The sequence below is a fragment of the Spea bombifrons genome, chromosome 2 (assembly GCF_027358695.1).
Source record: "Spea bombifrons isolate aSpeBom1 chromosome 2, aSpeBom1.2.pri, whole genome shotgun sequence".
In the NCBI taxonomy this organism is placed as follows: domain Eukaryota; kingdom Metazoa; phylum Chordata; class Amphibia; order Anura; family Pelobatidae; genus Spea; species Spea bombifrons.
This window is the reverse complement of record NC_071088.1, coordinates 142,298,509-142,305,832: the sequence shown is the minus strand read 5'-3', so window position 1 is coordinate 142,305,832 and position 7,324 is coordinate 142,298,509. Positions and strand designations below refer to the sequence as shown.

General features: G+C 50.5%; 14 non-coding genes and 6 pseudogenes across 14 annotated transcripts; all 20 read left to right on the top strand.

Moving 5' to 3' along the window:
- Positions 1-64, top strand: part of LOC128479876 (uncharacterized) — a 109-nt pseudogene extending 45 nt beyond the window's left edge.
- Positions 65-276: 212 nt separating this feature from the next.
- LOC128477344 (5S ribosomal RNA) lies at positions 277-395 on the top strand. The gene has a single exon (XR_008348322.1). It is a non-coding gene; the product is annotated as a 5S ribosomal RNA (ribosomal RNA).
- A 230-nt stretch (positions 396-625) lies between these two features.
- Positions 626-744, top strand: LOC128478069 (5S ribosomal RNA). Its single transcript, XR_008349008.1, has one exon. It is a non-coding gene; the product is annotated as a 5S ribosomal RNA (ribosomal RNA).
- Positions 745-1,086: 342 nt separating this feature from the next.
- LOC128480304 (uncharacterized) lies at positions 1,087-1,195 on the top strand (annotated as a pseudogene).
- A 246-nt stretch (positions 1,196-1,441) lies between these two features.
- On the top strand, positions 1,442-1,560 carry LOC128475519 (5S ribosomal RNA). The gene has a single exon (XR_008346575.1). It is a non-coding gene; the product is annotated as a 5S ribosomal RNA (ribosomal RNA).
- Positions 1,561-1,796: 236 nt separating this feature from the next.
- On the top strand, positions 1,797-1,915 carry LOC128475507 (5S ribosomal RNA). Its single transcript, XR_008346564.1, has one exon. It is a non-coding gene; the product is annotated as a 5S ribosomal RNA (ribosomal RNA).
- Positions 1,916-2,133: 218 nt separating this feature from the next.
- LOC128480584 (uncharacterized) lies at positions 2,134-2,242 on the top strand (annotated as a pseudogene).
- Positions 2,243-2,470: 228 nt separating this feature from the next.
- On the top strand, positions 2,471-2,589 carry LOC128478819 (5S ribosomal RNA). Its single transcript, XR_008349719.1, has one exon. It is a non-coding gene; the product is annotated as a 5S ribosomal RNA (ribosomal RNA).
- A 338-nt stretch (positions 2,590-2,927) lies between these two features.
- On the top strand, positions 2,928-3,036 carry LOC128479875 (uncharacterized; annotated as a pseudogene).
- A 209-nt stretch (positions 3,037-3,245) lies between these two features.
- LOC128478769 (5S ribosomal RNA) lies at positions 3,246-3,364 on the top strand. Its single transcript, XR_008349672.1, has one exon. It is a non-coding gene; the product is annotated as a 5S ribosomal RNA (ribosomal RNA).
- A 236-nt stretch (positions 3,365-3,600) lies between these two features.
- Positions 3,601-3,719, top strand: LOC128478067 (5S ribosomal RNA). The gene has a single exon (XR_008349006.1). It is a non-coding gene; the product is annotated as a 5S ribosomal RNA (ribosomal RNA).
- A 348-nt stretch (positions 3,720-4,067) lies between these two features.
- Positions 4,068-4,176, top strand: LOC128480303 (uncharacterized; annotated as a pseudogene).
- A 234-nt stretch (positions 4,177-4,410) lies between these two features.
- LOC128477232 (5S ribosomal RNA) lies at positions 4,411-4,529 on the top strand. Its single transcript, XR_008348214.1, has one exon. It is a non-coding gene; the product is annotated as a 5S ribosomal RNA (ribosomal RNA).
- A 257-nt stretch (positions 4,530-4,786) lies between these two features.
- LOC128475494 (5S ribosomal RNA) lies at positions 4,787-4,905 on the top strand. Its single transcript, XR_008346552.1, has one exon. It is a non-coding gene; the product is annotated as a 5S ribosomal RNA (ribosomal RNA).
- Positions 4,906-5,147: 242 nt separating this feature from the next.
- On the top strand, positions 5,148-5,266 carry LOC128479163 (5S ribosomal RNA). Its single transcript, XR_008350049.1, has one exon. It is a non-coding gene; the product is annotated as a 5S ribosomal RNA (ribosomal RNA).
- Positions 5,267-5,491: 225 nt separating this feature from the next.
- Positions 5,492-5,610, top strand: LOC128479205 (5S ribosomal RNA). The gene has a single exon (XR_008350089.1). It is a non-coding gene; the product is annotated as a 5S ribosomal RNA (ribosomal RNA).
- Positions 5,611-5,853: 243 nt separating this feature from the next.
- Positions 5,854-5,972, top strand: LOC128478838 (5S ribosomal RNA). Its single transcript, XR_008349738.1, has one exon. It is a non-coding gene; the product is annotated as a 5S ribosomal RNA (ribosomal RNA).
- Positions 5,973-6,208: 236 nt separating this feature from the next.
- Positions 6,209-6,327, top strand: LOC128477816 (5S ribosomal RNA). The gene has a single exon (XR_008348770.1). It is a non-coding gene; the product is annotated as a 5S ribosomal RNA (ribosomal RNA).
- A 290-nt stretch (positions 6,328-6,617) lies between these two features.
- LOC128480399 (uncharacterized) lies at positions 6,618-6,726 on the top strand (annotated as a pseudogene).
- Positions 6,727-6,957: 231 nt separating this feature from the next.
- On the top strand, positions 6,958-7,076 carry LOC128477094 (5S ribosomal RNA). The gene has a single exon (XR_008348080.1). It is a non-coding gene; the product is annotated as a 5S ribosomal RNA (ribosomal RNA).
- The last annotated feature ends 248 nt before the right edge of the window (positions 7,077-7,324 follow it).

Below are 7,324 nucleotides of genomic sequence, written 5' to 3'. Positions count from 1 at the left end.
GCAGGGTTGGGCCTGGTTAGTACCTGGATGGGAGACCGCCTGGGAATACCAGGTGTTGTAGGCTTTTAATTTTTTCTCACAGTCCGGGGAGAGCTTTTTGCCATGTGTTTCTTGCTCATCATCAAAGCTTTAAACCCTTATTTGAACCTTCTCACCTTCTCTGTCCTGTCCCAGGGCTTATAATTCTTTTTGTCTGACGACAAGCAGCAGCAGCAGCAGCAGCAGCAGCAGCAGCAGCAGCAACAGAATAAGAGAAGTAAAATAAAAAACTTTCACACCTGCGGCCATATCACCCTGAAAGCGCCCGATCTCGTCTGATCTCGGAAGCTAAGCAGGGTTGGGCCTGGTTAGTACCTGGATGGGAGACCGCCTGGGAATACCAGGTGTTGTAGGCTTTTAATTTTTTCTCACAGTCCGGGGAGAGCTTTTTGCCATGTGTTTCTTGCTCATCATCAAAGCTTTAAACCCTTATTTGAACCTTCTCACCTTCTCTGTCCTGTCCCAGGGCTTATAATTCTTTCTGTCTGACGACAAGCAGCAGCAGCAGCAGCAGCAGCAGCAGCAGCAGCAGCAGCAGCAGCAGCAGCAGCAACAGAATAAGAAAAGTAAAATAAAGAGCTTTCACACCTGCGGCCATACCACCCTGAAAGCGCCCGATCTCGTCTGATCTCAGAAGCTAAGCAGGGTTGGGCCTGGTTAGTACCTGGATGGGAGACCGCCTGGGAATACCAGGTGTTGTAGGCTTTTTCTTTTCTCACAGTCCGGGGAGAGCTTTTTGCCATGTGTTTCTTGCTCATCATCAAAGCTTTAAACCCTTATTTGAACCTTCTCACCTTCTCTGTCCTGTCCCAGGGCTTATAATTCTTTCTGTCTGACGACAAGCAGCAGCAGCAGCAGCAGCAGCAGCAGCAGCAGCAGCAGCAGCAACAGCAGCAGCAGCAACAGCAGCAGCAGCAACAGCAGCAGCAGCAACAGCAGCAGCAGCAACAGCAGCAGCAGCAACAGCAGCAGCAGCAACAGCAGCAGCAGCAACAGCAGCAGCAGCAACAGCAACAGAATAAGAGAAGTAAAATAAAAAACTTTCACACCTGCGGCCATACCACCCTGAAAGCGCCTGATTTCGGAAGCTAAGCAGGGTTGGGCCTGGTTAGTACCTGGATGGGAGACCGCCTGGGAATACCAGGTGTTGTAGGCTTTTTCTTTTCTCACAGTCCGGGGAGAGCTTTTTGCCATGTGTTTCTTGCTCATCATCAAAGCTTTAAACCCTTATTTGAACCTTCTCACCTTCTCTGTCCTGTCCCAGGGCTTATAATTCTTTCTGTCTGACGACAAGCAGCAGCAGCAGCAGCAGCAGCAGCAGCAGCAGCAGCAGCAGCAGCAGCAGCAGCAGCAGCAGCAGCAGCAGCAGCAGAATAAGAGAAGTAAAATAAAAAACTTTCACACCTGCGGCCATACCACCCTGAAAGCGCCCGATCTCGTCTGATCTCGGAAGCTAAGCAGGGTTGGGCCTGGTTAGTACCTGGATGGGAGACCGCCTGGGAATACCAGGTGTTGTAGGCTTTTAATTTTTTCTCACAGTCCGGGGAGAGCTTTTTGCCATGTGTTTCTTGCTCATCATCAAAGCTTTAAACCCTTATTTGAACCTTCTCACCTTCTCTGTCCTGTCCCAGGGCTTATAATTCTTTTTGTCTGACGACAAGCAGCAGCAGCAGCAGCAGCAGCAGCAGCAGCAGCAGCAGCAGCAGCAGCAGCAGCAGCAGCAACAGAATAAGAGAAGTAAAATAAAAAACTTTCACACCTGCGGCCATACCACCCTGAAAGCGCCCGATCTCGTCTGATCTCGGAAGCTAAGCAGGGTTGGGCCTGGTTAGTACCTGGATGGGAGACCGCCTGGGAATACCAGGTGTTGTAGGCTTTTAATTTTTTCTCACAGTCCGGGGAGAGCTTTTTGCCATGTGTTTCTTGCTCATCATCAAAGCTTTAAACCCTTATTTGAACCTTCTCACCTTCTCTGTCCTGTCCCAGGGCTTATAATTCTTTCTGTCTGACGACAAGCAGCAGCAGCAGCAGCAGCAGCAGCAGCAGCAGCAGCAGCAGCAACAGAATAAGAAAAGTAAAATAAAGAGCTTTCACACCTGAAGCCATACCTCCCTGAAAGCGCCTGATCTCGGAAGCTAAGCAGGGTTGGGCCTGGTTAGTACCTGGATGGGAGACCGCCTGGGAATACCAGGTGTTGTAGGCTTTTTCTTTTCTCACAGTCCGGGGAGAGCTTTTTGCCATGTGTTTCTTGCTCATCATCAAAGCTTTAAACCCTTATTTGAACCTTCTCACCTTCTCTGTCCTGTCCCAGGGCTTATAATTCTTTCTGTCTGACGACAAGCAGCAGCAGCAGCAGCAGCAGCAGCAGCAGCAGCAGCAGCAGCAGCAGCAACAGCAACAGAATAAGAGAAGTAAAATAAAAAACTTTCACACCTGCAGCCATACCACCACGAAAGCGCCCGATCTCGTCTGATCTCGGAAGCTAAGCAGGGTTGGGCCTGGTTAGTACCTGGATGGGAGACCGCCTGGGAATACCAGGTGTTGTAGGCTTTTAATTTTTTCTCACAGTCCGGGGAGAGCTTTTTGCCATGTGTTTCTTGCTCATCATCAAAGCTTTAAACCCTTATTTGAACCTTCTCACCTTCTCTGTCCTGTCCCAGGGCTTATAATTCTTTTTGTCTGACGACAAGCAGCAGCAGCAGCAGCAGCAGCAGCAGCAGCAGCAGCAGCAGCAGCAGCAGCAGCAGCAGCAGCAGCAGCAGCAGCAGCAGCAGCAGCAGCAGCAGCAGCAGCAGCAGCAGCAGCAGCAGCAGCAGCAGCAGCAGCAGCAGCAGCAGCAGCAGCAGCAGCAGCAGCAGAATAAGAGAAGTAAAATAAAAAACTTTCACACCTGCGGCCATACCACCCTGAAAGCGCCTGATCTCGGAAGCTAAGCAGGGTTGGGCCTGGTTAGTACCTGGATGGGAGACCGCCTGGGAATACCAGGTGTTGTAGGCTTTTAATTTTTTCTCACAGTCCGGGGAGAGCTTTTTGCCATGTGTTTCTTGCTCATCATCAAAGCTTTAAACCCTTATTTGAACCTTCTCACCTTCTCTGTCCTGTCCCAGGGCTTATAATTCTTTTTGTCTGACGACAAGCAGCAGCAGCAGCAGCAGCAGCAGCAGCAGCAGCAACAGAATAAGAGAAGTAAAATAAAAAACTTTCACACCTGCGGCCATATCACCCTGAAAGCGCCCGATCTTGTCTGATCTCGGAAGCTAAGCAGGGTTGGGCCTGGTTAGTACCTGGATGGGAGACCGCCTGGGAATACCAGGTGTTGTAGGCTTTTAATTTTTTCTCACAGTCCGGGGAGAGCTTTTTGCCATGTGTTTCTTGCTCATCATCAAAGCTTTAAACCCTTATTTGAACCTTCTCACCTTCTCTGTCCTGTCCCAGGGCTTATAATTCTTTCTGTCTGACGACAAGCAGCAGCAGCAGCAGCAGCAGCAGCAGCAGCAGCAGCAGCAGCAGCAGCAGCAGCAGCAGCAACAGAATAAGAAAAGTAAAATAAAGAGCTTTCGCACCTGCGGCCATACCACCCTGAAAGCGCCCGATCTCGTCTGATCTCAGAAGCTAAGCAGGGTTGGGCCTGGTTAGTACCTGGATGGGAGACCGCCTGGGAATACCAGGTGTTGTAGGCTTTTTCTTTTCTCACAGTCCGGGGAGAGCTTTTTGCCATGTGTTTCTTGCTCATCATCAAAGCTTTAAACCCTTATTTGAACCTTCTCACCTTCTCTGTCCTGTCCCAGGGCTTATAATTCTTTCTGTCTGACGACAAGCAGCAGCAGCAGCAGCAGCAGCAGCAGCAGCAGCAGCAGCAGCAGCAGCAACAGCAGCAGCAGCAACAGCAGCAGCAGCAACAGCAGCAGCAGCAACAGCAGCAGCAGCAACAGCAGCAGCAGCAACAGCAGCAGCAGCAACAGCAGCAGCAGCAACAGCAGCAGCAGCAACAGCAACAGAATAAGAGAAGTAAAATAAAAAACTTTCACACCTGCGGCCATACCACCCTGAAAGCGCCTGATTTCGGAAGCTAAGCAGGGTTGGGCCTGGTTAGTACCTGGATGGGAGACCGCCTGGGAATACCAGGTGTTGTAGGCTTTTTCTTTTCTCACAGTCCGGGGAGAGCTTTTTGCCATGTGTTTCTTGCTCATCATCAAAGCTTTAAACCCTTATTTGAACCTTCTCACCTTCTCTGTCCTGTCCCAGGGCTTATAATTCTTTCTGTCTGACGACAAGCAGCAGCAGCAGCAGCAGCAGCAGCAGCAGCAGCAGCAGCAGCAGCAGCAGCAGCAGCAGCAGCAGAATAAGAGAAGTAAAATAAAAAACTTTCACACCTGCGGCCATACCACCCTGAAAGCGCCTGATCTCGTCTGATCTCGGAAGCTAAGCAGGGTTGGGCCTGGTTAGTACCTGGATGGGAGACCGCCTGGGAATACCAGGTGTTGTAGGCTTTTAATTTTTTCTCACAGTCCGGGGAGAGCTTTTTGCCATGTGTTTCTTGCTCATCATCAAAGCTTTAAACCCTTATTTGAACCTTCTCACCTTCTCTGTCCTGTCCCAGGGCTTATAATTCTTTTTGTCTGACGACAAGCAGCAGCAGCAGCAGCAGCAGCAGCAGCAGCAGCAGCAGCAGCAGCAGCAGCAGCAGCAGCAGCAGCAGCAGCAGCAGCAGCAACAGAATAAGAGAAGTAAAATAAAAAACTTTCACACCTGCGGCCATACCACCCTGAAAGCGCCCGATCTCGTCTGATCTCGGAAGCTAAGCAGGGTTGGGCCTGGTTAGTACCTGGATGGGAGACCGCCTGGGAATACCAGGTGTTGTAGGCTTTTAATTTTTTCTCACAGTCCGGGGAGAGCTTTTTGCCATGTGTTTCTTGCTCATCATCAAAGCTTTAAACCCTTATTTGAACCTTCTCACCTTCTCTGTCCTGTCCCAGGGCTTATAATTCTTTCTGTCTGACGACAAGCAGCAGCAGCAGCAGCAGCAGCAGCAGCAGCAGCAGCAGCAGCAGCAGCAGCAGCAGCAGCAGCAGCAACAGAATAAGAAAAGTAAAATAAAGAGCTTTCACACCTGAAGCCATACCTCCCTGAAAGCGCCTGATCTCGTCTGATCTCGGAAGCTAAGCAGGGTTGGGCCTGGTTAGTACCTGGATGGGAGACCGCCTGGGAATACCAGGTGTTGTAGGCTTTTTCTTTTCTCACAGTCCGGGGAGAGCTTTTTGCCATGTGTTTCTTGCTCATCATCAAAGCTTTAAACCCTTATTTGAACCTTCTCACCTTCTCTGTCCTGTCCCAGGGCTTATAATTCTTTCTGTCTGACGACAAGCAGCAGCAGCAGCAGCAGCAGCAGCAGCAGCAGCAGCAGCAGCAGCAACAGCAACAGAATAAGAGAAGTAAAATAAAAAACTTTCACACCTGCAGCCATACCACCACGAAAGCGCCCGATCTCGTCTGATCTCGGAAGCTAAGCAGGGTTGGGCCTGGTTAGTACCTGGATGGGAGACCGCCTGGGAATACCAGGTGTTGTAGTCTTTTTCTTTTCTCACAGTCCGGGGAGAGCTTTTTGCCATGTGTTTCTTGCTCATCATCAAAGCTTTAAACCCTTATTTGAACCTTCTCACCTTCTCTGTGCAGTCCCAGGGCTTATAATTCTTTCTGTCTGACGACAAGCAGCAGCAGCAGCAGCAGCAGCAGCAGCAGCAGCAGCAGCAGCAGCAGCAGCAGCAGCAGCAGCAGCAGCAGCAGAATAAGAGAAGTAAAATAAAAAACTTTCACACCTGCGGCCATACCACCCTGAAAGCGCCCGATCTCGTCTGATCTCCGAAGCTAAGCAGGGTTGGGCCTGGTTAGTACCTGGATGGGAGTCCACCTGGGAATACCAGGTGTTGTAGGCTTTTAATTTTTTCTCACAGTCCGGGGAGAGCTTTTTGCCATGTGTTTCTTGCTCATCATCAAAGCTTTAAACCCTTATTTGAACCTTCTCACCTTCTCTGTCCTGTCCCAGGGCTTATAATTCTTTTTGTCTGACGACAAGCAGCAGCAGCAGCAGCAGCAGCAGCAGCAGCAGCAGCAGCAGCAGCAGCAGCAGCAGCAGCAACAGAATAAGAGAAGTAAAATAAAAAACTTTCACACCTGCGGCCATACCACCCTGAAAGCGCCCGATCTCGTCTGATCTCGGAAGCTAAGCAGGGTTGGGCCTGGTTAGTACCTGGATGGCAGACCGCCTGGGAATACCAGGTGTTGTAGGCTTTTAATTTTTTCTCACAGTCCGGGGAGAGCTTTTTGCCATGTGTTTCTTGCTCATCATCAAAGCTTTAAACCCTTATTTGAACCTTCTCACCTTCTCTGTCCTGTCCCAGGGCTTATAATTCTTTCTGTCTGACGACAAGCAGCAGCAGCAGCAGCAGCAGCAGCAGCAGCAGCAGCAGCAGCAGCAGCAGCAGCAGCAGCAGCAGCAGCAGCAGCAGCAGCAGCAGCAGCAGCAGCAGCAGCAGCAGCAGCAGCAACAGAATAAGAAAAGTAAAATAAAGAGCTTTCACACCTGCGGCCATACCACCCTGAAAGCGCCTGATCTCGGAAGCTAAGCAGGGTTGGGCCTGGTTAGTACCTGGATGGGAGACCGCCTGGGAATACCAGGTGTTGTAAGCTTTTTCTTTTCTCACAGTCCGGGGAGAGCTTTTTGCCATGTGTTTCTTGCTCATCATCAAAGCTTTAAACCCTTATTTGAACCTTCTCACCTTCTCTGTCCTGTCCCAGGGCTTATAATTCTTTCTGTCTGGCGACAAGCAGCAGCAGCAGCAGCAGCAGCAGCAGCAGCAGCAGCAGCAGCAGCAGCAGCAGCAGCAACAGAATAAGAGAAGTAAAATAAAAAACTTTCACACCTGCGGCCATACCACCCTGAAAGTGCCCGATCTCGTCTGATCTCGGAAGCTAAGCAGGGTTGGGCCTGGTTAGTACCTGGATGGGAGACCGCCTGGGAATACCAGGTGTTGTAGGCTTTTTCTTTTCTCACAGTCCGGGGAGAGCTTTTTGCCATGTGTTTCTTGCTCATCATCAAAGCTTTAAACCCTTATTTGAACCTTCTCACCTTCTCTGTCCTGTCCCAGGGCTTATAATTCTTTCTGTCTGACGACAAGCAGCAGCAGCAGCAGCAGCAGCAGCAGCAGCAGCAGCAGCAGCAGCAGCAGCAGCAGCAGCAGCAGCAGCAGCAGCAGCAGCAGCAGCAGCAGCAGCAGCAGCAGCAGCA